The following is a 13,310-nucleotide window of genomic DNA, read 5'->3' on the forward strand; positions in this document are numbered from 1 at the left end:
AGTGCTTAGAACGCACAGACTTGCGTGTGTATCGCTGCCGTTTAACCTGGGGCTCAATCGTCGGGTGGAAGCTGGTCCATGCAAATGGCCGGAAGGACCATGCTGCCACATTGCCTCTTCCAGGGCCTGGGCCTTGGCTCGGAGCGGAGCAACTCATACTTACCTGGCAGGGGCGACACCATGATCAGGAAGGTGGTTCACCCAGGGCGAGGCTCGTCCATTGCACAAACAGGATGTGCTGACCCCTGTGAATTCCCCAAATGTGGGAATCTCAACTGCATAATTTCTGGTAGTGGGGGACTGCGTTCGCGCTCTCCCCTCTTGTTTTTTGTCAGAGGAAAAAAAAAAAACCCAAAGGGTCGTTTCCATGTACGCCGCTCGCGCTCCGGCCCCTCCGCCGGGCGCTTTGCGCGGGCGCCGCTTTGGACCGTTGACGGGAGGGTCAGCGTGGGGAGAGCTCACTGCTCCCCGAACCCATTGTGGGCATCGCTTCTCGGCCTTTTGGCTAAGATCAAGTGTAGTATCTGTTCTTATCAGTTTAATATCTGATACGTCCCCTACCCGGGGACCGTATATTAAATTGATTTTTGGACCAGGGAGATGGAATTTGGGGCTTGCTCCGTCCACTCCACGCATCGGCTCGGTATTGCAGTACCTCCGAGAACGGTGCACCTCCTCTCTCAGGTTAAAAAAAGTCATTCAGTTTGTTTTCGCCGTCACGTTACATGCAAATGTGCCATCATACCCTCATGTTAAACGCTTCCTTGCCGTTTGTCTGCTCCGGAAGTGGACAAAAATTCTCGGAGACGTTTTGAGTGGAAGGGCTGGATATTTCAAATCTCCCGCCAAAAGCCCTGACTGGAGAAGAGGGGGAGGGAAGGTGAAGTATCTGTTCCTAAACCCAACCCCCTTGGGAGGTAGCCCATTCCACGTAAACCCTTGTGCAAAATAGGCCACCTTTGGAATTTGAGTGGCCCCTTTGTGAAGTACAGTACATGTGACTAGTTGTTTTGTTTTTTTTTGGGGGGGGGTCAAACGCAACACCGACTTTCAAACCCATCCTCGACAAGTAAAGTCTTCGCATGAGGGCGTGCTTCTGCCCGGTTTCGAGCCGGGGACCTTTTGCGTGTGAGGCAAACATGATAACCGCTACACTACAGAAGCGATAGTGTAGTGCAGGTACGTTGGTGGGACAAGTCCTCAGCGTCAGTGCAACGCTTTCGTGCTGGGTAAAACGCACTTTCTCTCCCCGTCTGGGAATCGAACCCAGGTCTTCCGCGTGACAAGCGGAGATACTGTCCACTATACTAACGAGGACATATGGGGTGCAGGGGGGCCCCTTTTTTTTTTTTTTTTTTTTGGGCGTGTGTGTCGGTGTCTTTTTCCCCCGATCTCTGTGATGAAAAGTTTGAAGGACTACGCCGACAATTCCGCCGCTCCTCCCTCTTTTCTAGGAATAAACCATCGAGTTTGGAATGAACCGTGTCAAAGATTGAAGCAAACATAAAAGGAGGCTTTGTTTCTACCCGGTTTCGAGCCGAGGACCTTTCGCGCGTTAGGCGAACGTGATAACCGCTACACTACAGAAACGACGTGCGAGCCTGTCGTGTCCCTTTTGCCGCGCGACCGCCGATGCAAATGAGCGCGTGAACAGAAGTACACTGCCCGTGATGAAGCCCCGTGTGCCCTCAAGTACTGGACGCCGTGTGGCGCTGCAACGTGGCACTCTTGTTTCTCTTCAGAGCGTATAAATCTTTCGCCTTTTACTAAAGATTTCCGTGGAGAGGGACAACAAGAGATCTTTCCAATTTTTTGATGCCCTGCTTCAATGCGGGGCTTTTCTACCTATGTCTAAAGCAAGCAAGCGGTCATCCTCCAAGAGCAAAGGTTGTGTCTTGTCGGCCTTTAAACATACCCTAGCGTACCCTCCGTTTGGCATCCCGTGTTCAAGAACTTTAAAAGTAAAAAAGAGTGCTTAGAACGCACAGACTTGCGTGTGTATCGCTGCCGTTTAACCTGGGGCTCAATCGTCGGGTGGAAGCTGGTCCATGCAAATGGCCGGAAGGACCATGCTGCCACATTGCCTCTTCCAGGGCCTGGGCCTTGGCTCGGAGCGGAGCAACTCATACTTACCTGGCAGGGGCGACACCATGATCAGGAAGGTGGTTCACCCAGGGCGAGGCTCGTCCATTGCACAAACAGGATGTGCTGACCCCTGTGAATTCCCCAAATGTGGGAATCTCAACTGCATAATTTCTGGTAGTGGGGGACTGCGTTCGCGCTCTCCCCTCTTGTTTTTTGTCAGAGGAAAAAAAAAAAACCCAAAGGGTCGTTTCCATGTACGCCGCTCGCGCTCCGGCCCCTCCGCCGGGCGCTTTGCGCGGGCGCCGCTTTGGACCGTTGACGGGAGGGTCAGCGTGGGGAGAGCTCACTGCTCCCCGAACCCATTGTGGGCATCGCTTCTCGGCCTTTTGGCTAAGATCAAGTTTAGTATCTGTTCTTATCAGTTTAATATCTGATACGTCCCCTACCCGGGGACCGTATATTAAATTGATTTTTGGACCAGGGAGATGGAATTTGGGGCTTGCTCCGTCCACTCCACGCATCGGCTCGGTATTGCAGTACCTCCGAGAACGGTGCACCTCCTCTCTCAGGTTAAAAAAAGTCATTCAGTTTGTTTTCGCCGTCACGTTACATGCAAATGTGCCATCATACCCTCATGTTAAACGCTTCCTTGCCGTTTGTCTGCTCCGGAAGTGGACAAAAATTCTCGGAGACGTTTTGAGTGGAAGGGCTGGATATTTCAAATCTCCCGCCAAAAGCCCTGACTGGAGAAGAGGGGGAGGGAAGGTGAAGTATCTGTTCCTAAACCCAACCCCCTTGGGAGGTAGCCCATTCCACGTAAACCCTTGTGCAAAATAGGCCACCTTTGGAATTTGAGTGGCCCCTTTGTGAAGTACAGTACATGTGACTAGTTGTTTTTTTTTTTTTTGGGGGGGGGTCAAACGCAACACCGACTTTCAAACCCATCCTCGACAAGTAAAGTCTTCGCATGAGGGCGTGCTTCTGCCCGGTTTCGAACCGGGGACCGTTTGCGTGTGAGGCAAACATGATAACCGCTACACTACAGAAGCGATAGTGTAGCGCAGGTACGTTGGTGGGACAAGTCCTCAGCGTCAGTGCAACGCTTTCGTGCTGGGTAAAACGCACTTTCTCTCCCCGCCTGGGAATCGAACCCAGGTCTTCCGCGTGACAAGCGGAGATACTGTCCACTATACTAACGAGGACATATGGGGCTGCAGGGGGGCCCCTTTTTTTTTTTTTTTTTTTTGGGCGTGTGTGTCGGTGTCTTTTTCCCCCGATCTCTGTGATGAAAAGTTTGAAGGACTACGCCGACAATTCCGCCGCTCCTCCCTCTTTTCTAGGAATAAACCATCGAGTTTGGAATGAACCGTGTCAAAGATTGAAGCAAACATAAAAGGAGGCTTTGTTTCTGCCCGGTTTCGAGCCGAGGACCTTTCGCGCGTTAGGCGAACGTGATAACCGCTACACTACAGAAACGACATGCGAGCCTGTCGTGTCCCTTTTGCCGCGCGACCGCCGATGCAAATGAGCGCGTGAACAGAAGTACACTGCCCGTGATGAAGCCCCGTGTGCCCTCAAGTACTGGACGCCGTGTGGCGCTGCAACGTCCTAAACCCAACCCCCTTGGGAGGTAGCCCATTCCACGTAAACCCTTGTGCAAAATAGGCCACCTTTGGAATTTGAGTGGCCCCTTTGTGAAGTACAGTACATGTGACTAGTTGTTTTGTTTTTTTTTGGGGGGGGGTCAAACGCAACACCGACTTTCAAACCCATCCTCGACAAGTAAAGTCTTCGCATGAGGGCGTGCTTCTGCCCGGTTTCGAGCCGGGGACCTTTTGCGTGTGAGGCAAACATGATAACCGCTACACTACAGAAGCGATAGTGTAGCGCAGGTACGTTGGTGGGACAAGTCCTCAGCGTCAGTGCAACGCTTTCGTGCTGGGTAAAACGCACTTTCTCTCCCCGTCTGGGAATCGAACCCAGGTCTTCCGCGCGGCCGCCGTGGATTCTTTAGCTAAACAGCCCTAAACAGAATCCCATTCATTTCCTATGGTAGTGCTAAACCACTACGGATGTAATATACTTTTGGCCAGCGGCGGCGCTGTGGCGGGAGCGCGCCATGTTTGAATGCAGAGTGACGTCATTCATTCAATGTGACCGGGAGTCTTGTGTTTTGCACTTTTGAAACTGTGTTTTTAGTCACGTAAAATCACTGCTACTTCCATGTCTCTGTTGAACAACTAACGCGACTTTTCTGTCAGTTTTGTGTGATATTCAGCCCTGTTAAGTTAAACTTTATTACATTTAAAGGTTTGCAGTTGTGCAGTTTTATTTAAGGTGTAATATTACGTGATCTGTGTGTTGTGTTGTCTCTTATTGTGCATAAAAGTAGTTGTAGCATCAACAATTCATCACAAGTAAGAGAGACTTTGTTTGTCCCACAATGGGGGAAATGCCTTCACTTAATGTTAATGTGGAGGACATTCCACAACTGTTACCTAGCAACAGACTGTAAACAAGAGCCAAAATCCATATGAATGACTCAACAATTATGTTGATTATGTTGTTCCTCTCTCCTGTCCTGTCCTCTGTCCTTTCCTCTCTCCTGTCCTCCTCTCCCCTGTCCTCCTCTCCCCCATCCTCCTCTGCCCTGTCCTCCACTATCCTGCCCTCCTCTGTCCTTTCCTCTGTCCTTTCCTCTGTCCTGTCCTCTCTCCTGTCCTCCTCTCCCCCGTACTCCTCTGCCCCGTACTCCTCTGTCCTGTCCTCCTCTGCCCTGTCCTCCTCTGTCCTGTCCTCCACTATCCTGTCCTCCTCTACCCTGTCCTCCTCTGCCCTATCCTCTGCCCTGTCCTCCTCTCTCCTGCCCTCCTCTGTCCTGTCCTCCACTATCCTGCCCTCCTCTGTCCTGTCCTCCACTATCCTGTCCTCCTCTGTCCCGTCCTCCTCTGTCCCGTCCTCCTCTGTCCCGTCCTCCTCTGTCCCGTCTTCCTCTGTCCTGTCTTCCTCTGTCCTGTCCTCCTCTGTCCCGTACTCCTCTGTCCCGTCCTCCTCTGTCCCGTCCTCCTCTGTCCTGTCTTCCTCTGTCCTGTCCTCCTCTGCCCCGTCCTCCTCTGCCCCGTCCTCCTCTGCCCTGTCCTCCACTATCCTGTCCTCCTCTGTCCCGTCCTCCTCTGTCCCGTCCTCTGTCCTGTCCTCCTCTGTCCTGTCTTCCTCTGTCCTGTCCTCCTCTGCCCCGTACTCCTCTGTCCTGTCCTCCTCTGCCCCGTACTCCTCTGTCCCGTCCTCCTCTGCCCTGTCCTCCTCTGCCCTGTCCTCCACTATCCTGTCCTCCACTATCCTGTCCTCCTCTGTCCCGTCCTCCTCTGTCCCGTCCTCCTCTGTCCCGTCCTCCTCTGTCCCGTCCTCCTCTGTCCCGTCCTCCTCTGTCCTGTCCTCCTCTGTCCTGTCTTCCTCTGTCCTGTCCTCCTCTCTCCTGCCCTCCTCTGTCCCGTCCTCTGTCCCACCCACTCGTGTCCCCACCAGCTCTCCTCGTGAGCCCTTGGGTGAGTATAACTACATAAATCATGTGTTCTTGGTTTGTGTGGAGTCACACAGAGTCACACCGTGTAGAGGAGCAGTCACTTCTGTTTCATTTCATGTCTTTTCCTTTAGTAGTGGCTGAAGAGGACGCGCTGGAGAGGACAATGTTCAGCATCTCCGTCCAAACACGTGGATGTGTGTAATGTGTCTGTAACGCTTTAGCTCCATTTTGGATGTACCATGTGTTAAAAAGGTTTGTCTTTTATTCCAGCCGTGTCTGCACCAGTCGCTGCTGAGCTCCATCATCCTCAGGTTTACAGAAGTTCACACACAGATGTCCTGCCATGAAAGACACTTTGGGACACGTTCTGTCCTGTGCATGAGTTCAGTTGTTCCTGACCCTGTTCAGGTCCTGCTCTGAATTCATGCATCTGTGATGAGAGTAAGTCATATTATCTGGTGTTCAATATGAATGAGTGAGAGCTTCTTCTGCTCATTCACACTAACATTGCTAAATAAAACAGCCATATAAACTTACTTATGATATAAACAACAGGTCAAATGTAAGTGTGCGTTGTTACTAACGGCTAAATATGACTCATTATTATTCTTCTTCTCTTACATCAGCTGCATAGTCCAAACAGACTGTTCTGGAGGAACCACAGGACGGTAAGAGCTTTTACTTGTTGCTTATTCACTGTAAGATCAAAGTTTATCAAACGTATCATACATTTCTTTCCTCTCTTCAGCTGCTGCAGATGTGCTGCCCCTTAAGCCTCCAGTGCCACTTCCACAGGAGCTGAGGTTTGTTCTGGCCGAGTCTGGAAGTACTTCAGCTCCAGGTCTGACATTTTAATAGAATAATCTAAACAAACATAAACCTATATTGTGGTGTTTTAGTTGTTTCAGATGCAGCTCGTCCCACACATTCTGCATCTGATGCTCCTGGAGAAGAGACAACCCAAAGTGAGTGAGCTCCATGTGTGTCTGTGTCTGTCTCAGTCAAACCATCACAGAGTGAACAGATGAATGCTTCATGCTCCATGTGTGTCTGTCTCAGTCAAACCATCACAGAGTGAACAGATGAATGCTTCATGCTGACTGTAGTTTGACAGCCAGTGCAGTGGTTCTAAATGTGTGTCATGTCTTGTATTTCACGTGTTGCTTATCACTAAAACATTCATCTGTTTTGTTCTGTAGTTCCTCCTCCAGTGAAGCTTCAGCCGCAGTCGTCACAACAGGCCGCCTCCACCTCCACTGCCCCTGAGCCAATCCCAACAGCGCGCTACACCCGACCACAAAACTACATATTTATCATTACATCATCATCACATCAGATTATTAAATGCCACATCTTCACTCAACATCAGCCCGAAAAACTGGAGCAAACACAGACACTCTGGCAGCACCACCACAACTCTGCCTGTTGTCACCATGACAACTGTCGTCACCACGACGACTGCCGTCACCACGACACCTGCCGTCACCACAACACCTGTCGTCACCACGACACCTGTCGTCACCACGACACCTGCCACAGTGAAGCCTCCTCCTCAGACGATCACCTCGCCTCCTACAGTTCTGACCATCACCGTCTCTTTCTCAGGACGCCCTGAGCAGCAGCAGCAGCCCTGAAGAAACACCACCTTTTACGGACTTTGTGGACACAGAGTTCTTCCAGAGGGAGCTGGAGGCCACAAGACAGAGAGAGGAGGAAAGGAAGCAACAGAAGAGGAAGAGAGAGGAGTCACCTGCCCCAGGGAGAACGTGCAGGTTCTGCAAACTGGAGCTGAAGCAGGCCCTCACAGTCCTCACATCCACACATACTTCCCTGGACTCTATATATCTGTATATTTAATGTAAATACTACTGTCAAGTAATGAATGCTGTCTGAAGTGTAAATAAATGAAACTTAATATTTCTGGTATTTTCCCCGTCAATAAATATTCTTAAAAGTACATGTTTTTTTGTGTTTTCTTTCCAATATAATAATACAATAATATTCCATACATGATTGAGATATCATATCATTAATAATATGAGTAAATGTTTTATTTCTCTGCAGAACATAAACTGAACACAATAGTACAGTTCAGTGCTGCAGTGTTAGAGATGTGATAGTGTGACCTCTGACCCCTGCGGACTAAACTCCCTGTTTCTGACCCACACAAGTTTATTTATGCAGAAGGTGTGACGTGGGTAAATCTCTTAAGGTGAAGCAGAAATCACTTTTTGTGATCAATTTGTGATTTTATTAATATTGCAAATCAGTCCCAGCAGCTGCATGTGTTGCGATGTGTCTTGGCTCTGAGTCCCCCGGCTCCGGCCCCGCCCCCCGGCTCCGGCCCCGCCCCCCGGCCGGCGCCGTACCGCGTTTCCACAAAGGAGGAACTCATGAAACTGCGGAGAACAGTCGTCTTACCCGGAGATCGTCACGTTATCCCTCGTTAGCAATACTGACCTAACCTAATACTGATGTGCAATTCTGTCGTATGTGCAATTGCTGTTGGAATTCATGTGCAATCTATGTGCTGTCGTGACACATATTCATGTGCAATTACTGTCGGGATCACATGCAATGGTATTTATTTATTTATTTGTCTATGGGAGTTTTTATTTATTTATAGGAGATCTTCTACTGAAAGTGTTTTTCAGACTTCCTATAAGTGATCTGTTCTTCTGTATCTACCTCTGTATCTACCTGCGTTGCACCAATGAAATTTCCCCATGTGGGACAATAAAGGAATATCTTATCTTATCTTATCTTATGTGAGTCCTTCTCATGATCTGACCTTTTAACAAGTGCAAACTGACACACCAACTCATAAACTTTATACATTTAAAGTTTGAACTCATAAACTTCATATATTTAAAGTTTTGATCCTTTGAAACGTTCCTCTTCTTCTGGGCACAGCAGGATTTGAACTCTGGTCTCTTGAGATGAATTTGTGAACAACACGAATCTCTGCATTCTGATTGGTTGGCCTTCATCACAGTGGCACATGGCACACAGGCTCATTCTGATTGGCTGACGCTCTATGCCCACTATCCACGGCTGGCCTCCGCGTGACAAGTGGAGATACTGTCCACTATACTAACGAGGACATATGGGGCTGCAGGGGGGCCCCTTTTTTTTTTTTTTTTTTTTGGGCGTGTGTGTCGGTGTCTTTTTCCCCCGATCTCTGTGATGAAAAGTTTGAAGGACTACGCCGACAATTCCGCCGCTCCTCCCTCTTTTCTAGGAATAAACCATCGAGTTTGGAATGAACCGTGTCAAAGATTGAAGCAAACATAAAAGGAGGCTTTGTTTCTGCCCGGTTTCGAGCCGAGGACCTTTCGCGCGTTAGGCGAACGTGATAACCGCTACACTACAGAAACGACGTGCGAGCCTGTCGTGTCCCTTTTGCCGCGCGACCGCCGATGCAAATGAGCGCGTGAACAGAAGTACACTGCCCGTGATGAAGCCCCGTGTGCCCTCAAGTACTGGACGCCGTGTGGCGCTGCAACGTGGCACTCTTGTTTCTCTTCAGAGCGTATAAATCTTTCGCCTTTTACTAAAAAGATCACAAGTGTTGGGGCTGTGCGGTGTATGGAGCACAACACTTTAAGCGACGTGCTCCAACATCGGCAGATGAGGAAATGGCAGCAGCTTCGCACGGCCCCCGGCGGAATGCACTCCGCTTCGAACTACTGGGAGAACTGGAAATGGATCGATTGACCTTCAGCAGACGCCTTTTGCAAAAAGAACTGGCTGTAACAACGAATCAACTGGACTTTATATTTGCCTTTCCTGGCAAAAAGATTTTTGAAGTCGTTTTCACCACAACGAAGCATCTGGAGACATGTTTGGAGTTGTACGAGAGGAAGAAAACATCCACCACTGTCTTCCAGCAGGTGAACGTTACTCCTCTCACTGATTTGGATAAAAAAACTGTCCATATCGTTATCTATTCAGAAAAAGTGAGACTGGATGATGTCAAGACATGGGCCTCTTTCTTCTGCGATGTCCTAAAAGCAACAGAGGTTGTAGACATCGATGGCATTAAAACAGGAACCAAGCGGCTGGAAGTGAAGTTAAGAAGAACTAACGGGGAACTTCAACATCTCCCTAACTCCATTCAACTGGGGGCTTTCCGAGGCTCTGTCTTTTATCCGGGGCAGCCACGGAAATGCAGAAGATGCGGCAGCCTTGATCACCTGGCAGCAGGGTGCAATGTAGCCCAATGCAGAAAGTGCAAATCCCTGGATCATCCCACATCACTATGCACAGTTTCAGTTAAATGCAACCTGTGTTCGGCGGACACCCATCTCTTTAAGGACTGCCCACAAGCCTATGCTAATAGAGTGAAAGGGAATACAGTGACAACATCAGTATCATGCCAAGATGACCCGGATCCCTATTCCCAACTCTTTGATGAGAATCCCGTGTCACAAGACAGAATGGACAAGGCAGATGGACCGGACAACTCTCCAAAAGAACCACCCACAGTGAGACTTCAGGATGTCCCCAAAACTCTACAGGATGCAGAAGGGGTCTTCGACGCCCTGTTGGCCAGCCTCCCCCCCTTCCAGGAGGAGGGCACACAGGGGGAACCTGCACCGCAAGAGGATAGTCAAGATGGTTTAGCAGCAACAGCTGAAACCTTTCTTCCGGACACTCAAGTGGAATTTTTGGAACGGCAGGGGGCGGTAAAACGCCTTCAGAACACGTCAAGTGAGGAATCTTTCCACCTAGAGCAGTCTGAAAAGGTATGGCCACCTGCCTCGTCTCCCTCCACCGAATTCCTTGACCATACTAGCGTGAACACGTTTACAGTTGTGACAAAAATAAAATCGGCGGAAGGCCCCCCAAATCCACAAAAGAAAAAAAGGAAGGGTCACAGAACACAAGGAGAAAATGGTTTAGTGGTAAACTCCTCCAACTATTAATATGACCTCTCTCTCAGTAGTCACAATTAATACAAGAGGCTTGAATGAATTGTTAAAGTGCCAGACAGTTTTCAATGAACTGCATAATGGAATTGGAGATATTTTCTGTCTCCAAGAATGTAATATACCTTTTAAAGATAGTTATAGAGATTATGAAAGTAGATGGCCTCATGGACAATCCTTTTGGTCTGGAGATAATGAAAACAAGAACTCTGGGGTAGCCATCTTGCTCCGAGGTCACCATTTTAATATAAACAGAGTCCAGAGAATAAGTGATGGAAGAATACTCTCTGTAGACTTAGATCAAAATGGAAAACAACTTAGAGTTATCAGTGTTTATTGTCCACCCACAGTGCAAGGAAGACTTAAAACCTTGGAACTTTTACAGACTTTAATTTTTTGCAAATATGAAGTTGTCATTGGGGGTGACTTTAACTGCATCTTGACTAGAACAGACAGATTGACAAAACGAGCTACTACGGCAAAACTAGATGCCAGCTCACACGCTTTGGCGAATTTAATAAGAGACTGTCATTTGAAAGACTGTGCGGAAAGTTTAGGGTCAAAACCAGACTTTACGTGGTCTAATGGCAAATCCTTCTCACGTATTGATCTTACCCTGGTGTCCCGAGGCCTTCTCCCCCTTAAATGTTGGAGAACACCAGTTGTCTTTTCAGATCACTTTAAGCTAACCACCGTGATAGACATTAAAGGAGGGTTGAAACGCCATACGGGCCCGTGGAAATTAAATATTGCTTTATTACAGAACAAATACATAGTAGAAAAATGTAAAGGAAAATTTGAACAATGGAAAACCCTACGAGATCTCCATAACTCCTGTGGAGACTGGTGGGAAGATATTAAATCCAGGACAAAATCCTTCTTCATGTCAGAGAGTAAAACACTGGCCGCTAGAAAGAGAATGTTTTATTCTAGACTTCAAAGAAAACTTCAAAACTACTATAAACTGGCACAAAACGGCTTTGACATGCAACAAGAGATTGTCACACTAAAAGCAAAACTATGTGAACTAATGAGGGAGAAGAGTAAAAGTATCCTCCTGAGAAGCAGGATCCAACATCTAGAGGAAAATGGGAAATGTTCCCGGTACTTTTTCCAAAAAATAGCAAAAGCAAAGCACCATATAACATCTGTCTATGATCAGGAAGGAAAAGAAGAGAAGGACATGGAAAAAATCATTCACATTGTTAGGTCCTTTTTTGCCAATCTCTATCAGGACACACTGGTGTCTAGCAAAATGATGGACACTTTTCTTTCTAAGACTACTGGAAAACTTAGTACTTCAGTGAAGGAATCCTTAGACAAAAATATAACATTGGCAGAACTGACAAAAGCCATTACAAGTGTGAAAGACAATAAAATTCCAGGCTTGGATGGTCTCCCCAAAGAGTTTTACGTTACCTTTTGGGAGCAGCTGAAACTCCCCCTGTTGGAGATGTACAACGAAAGTCTTGGCAAAGGAGCGTTGCCATCATCATTGAGACGGGGGGCAATCTCCCTCCTTCACAAAAAAGGACAAAAACAGAATCTACAGAACTGGAGACCACTAACCCTTCTAGGTGTCGATGTAAAAATACTGGCCAAGGTTTTATTTTTACGAACTCAACCCATCGTTGGTGACCTGGTGGAGAGTGAACAAACATGTGGAGTACAAGGACGGACAATGACAGATAGCCTAGCCCTGGTGAGAGACACGTATCTCCTCTGTAAAGAACGTAACAGCCCCCTATGTATACTAAGTTTGGACCTCGAAAAAGCTTTTGATAGCATTAGCCACGATTATATAAAAGCAGTGTTGAAACATTTTGGTTTTGGAGAAAATTTTAGACGGTGGGTTAACCTCTTGTACACTGACTGCCATAGTGTGGTAATAGTTAATGGACAAAAAACAAATGCTATAGATATCCGGGCTGGGGTCAGACAAGGGTGCCCCTTGTCACCCACATTATTTATTTTAGCAATAGAACCGCTAGTTTGTGCCCTTAGAAGGAACAATGACATAAAAGGAATTTTTGTGCCAGGAAGTGAAAATAGACTGGCAAAAATATCAGTTTATATGGATGATATCACTTTGTTACTTTCAGACAATAAATCTATAGGAGAAGCCTTAAAGGTCTGTGAAAACTTTACTCTCGCTGCAAGCACAAGGGTTAATAAGAACAAAACCAAAAGACTTTATTTGAATTGGAAAGAGAAATACGAAAATATAGACCTGATTAAAAATAAAGACACAATTAAAGTCTTGGGAATTCAGATAGGAAAAGACATGGAAGTAAAAAACTGGGAGTCAAAGCTACCCAAATTGACAGCCAATTTAAGAGCATGGCAAGATAGGGAGCTTACATTTACTGGGAAAGTCTTAATTGTGAAATCGGTACTGTTGGCTTCAGTGAATAATCTGGCAACTGTGTTTCCTGCCCCCTATCGGATACTTAAGACTCTGAAGAAGATGTTGTTCCAGTTTATCTGGGGGGGGGGGAATCAGAGAGACTCAAACGAACTATAATGCATCGCCCCCCACTGTACGGGGGTATCGGGGTGCCATTAATCGAGGCAAAATTTGAAGCAATGTTCTTGGCCCCAATTTTAAAGGCAGTCCTAAAACCAGAAAGGGAAATTTTGTGGCACTATTTTGCAAAATTGTGGGTGGGTAGAAAAGTTTTAATCACATGGGGGAAAAGACCATCAATGGATGTCCCCCACGCCGAGATTTGCCCATCAGTCTACAAACATGTGCTTAAGAACTTATCCAA

The 13,310-nt window shown here is 47.5% G+C and overlaps 9 non-coding genes across 9 annotated transcripts; 5 read left to right on the forward strand and 4 right to left on the reverse strand.

The window, feature by feature from the left end:
• The first annotated feature begins 155 nt into the window (after window positions 1–155).
• Window positions 156–321, forward strand: LOC140353247 (U1 spliceosomal RNA). The gene has a single exon (XR_011925885.1). It is a non-coding gene; the product is annotated as a U1 spliceosomal RNA (small nuclear RNA).
• Window positions 322–485: 164 nt separating this feature from the next.
• On the forward strand, window positions 486–677 carry LOC140353268 (U2 spliceosomal RNA). The gene has a single exon (XR_011925905.1). It is a non-coding gene; the product is annotated as a U2 spliceosomal RNA (small nuclear RNA).
• A 568-nt stretch (window positions 678–1,245) lies between these two features.
• On the reverse strand, window positions 1,246–1,317 carry trnad-guc (transfer RNA aspartic acid (anticodon GUC)). Its single transcript has one exon. It is a non-coding gene; the product is annotated as a tRNA-Asp (tRNA).
• Window positions 1,318–1,724: 407 nt separating this feature from the next.
• Window positions 1,725–1,838, forward strand: LOC140353228 (U5 spliceosomal RNA). Its single transcript, XR_011925866.1, has one exon. It is a non-coding gene; the product is annotated as a U5 spliceosomal RNA (small nuclear RNA).
• A 287-nt stretch (window positions 1,839–2,125) lies between these two features.
• Window positions 2,126–2,291, forward strand: LOC140353248 (U1 spliceosomal RNA). Its single transcript, XR_011925886.1, has one exon. It is a non-coding gene; the product is annotated as a U1 spliceosomal RNA (small nuclear RNA).
• A 164-nt stretch (window positions 2,292–2,455) lies between these two features.
• LOC140353271 (U2 spliceosomal RNA) lies at window positions 2,456–2,647 on the forward strand. The gene has a single exon (XR_011925908.1). It is a non-coding gene; the product is annotated as a U2 spliceosomal RNA (small nuclear RNA).
• Window positions 2,648–3,061: 414 nt separating this feature from the next.
• trnav-cac (transfer RNA valine (anticodon CAC)) lies at window positions 3,062–3,134 on the reverse strand. Its single transcript has one exon. It is a non-coding gene; the product is annotated as a tRNA-Val (tRNA).
• Window positions 3,135–3,488: 354 nt separating this feature from the next.
• Window positions 3,489–3,561, reverse strand: trnav-aac (transfer RNA valine (anticodon AAC)). The gene has a single exon. It is a non-coding gene; the product is annotated as a tRNA-Val (tRNA).
• Window positions 3,562–8,912: 5,351 nt separating this feature from the next.
• On the reverse strand, window positions 8,913–8,985 carry trnav-aac (transfer RNA valine (anticodon AAC)). The gene has a single exon. It is a non-coding gene; the product is annotated as a tRNA-Val (tRNA).
• Window positions 8,986–13,310: the final 4,325 nt, after the last annotated feature.

Source organism: Eucyclogobius newberryi, unplaced genomic scaffold (genome assembly GCF_026437365.1).
Source record: "Eucyclogobius newberryi isolate DKJ021-1_F unplaced genomic scaffold, fEucNew1.0.hap1 SCAF_88, whole genome shotgun sequence".
NCBI lineage: Eukaryota > Metazoa > Chordata > Actinopteri > Gobiiformes > Gobiidae > Eucyclogobius > Eucyclogobius newberryi.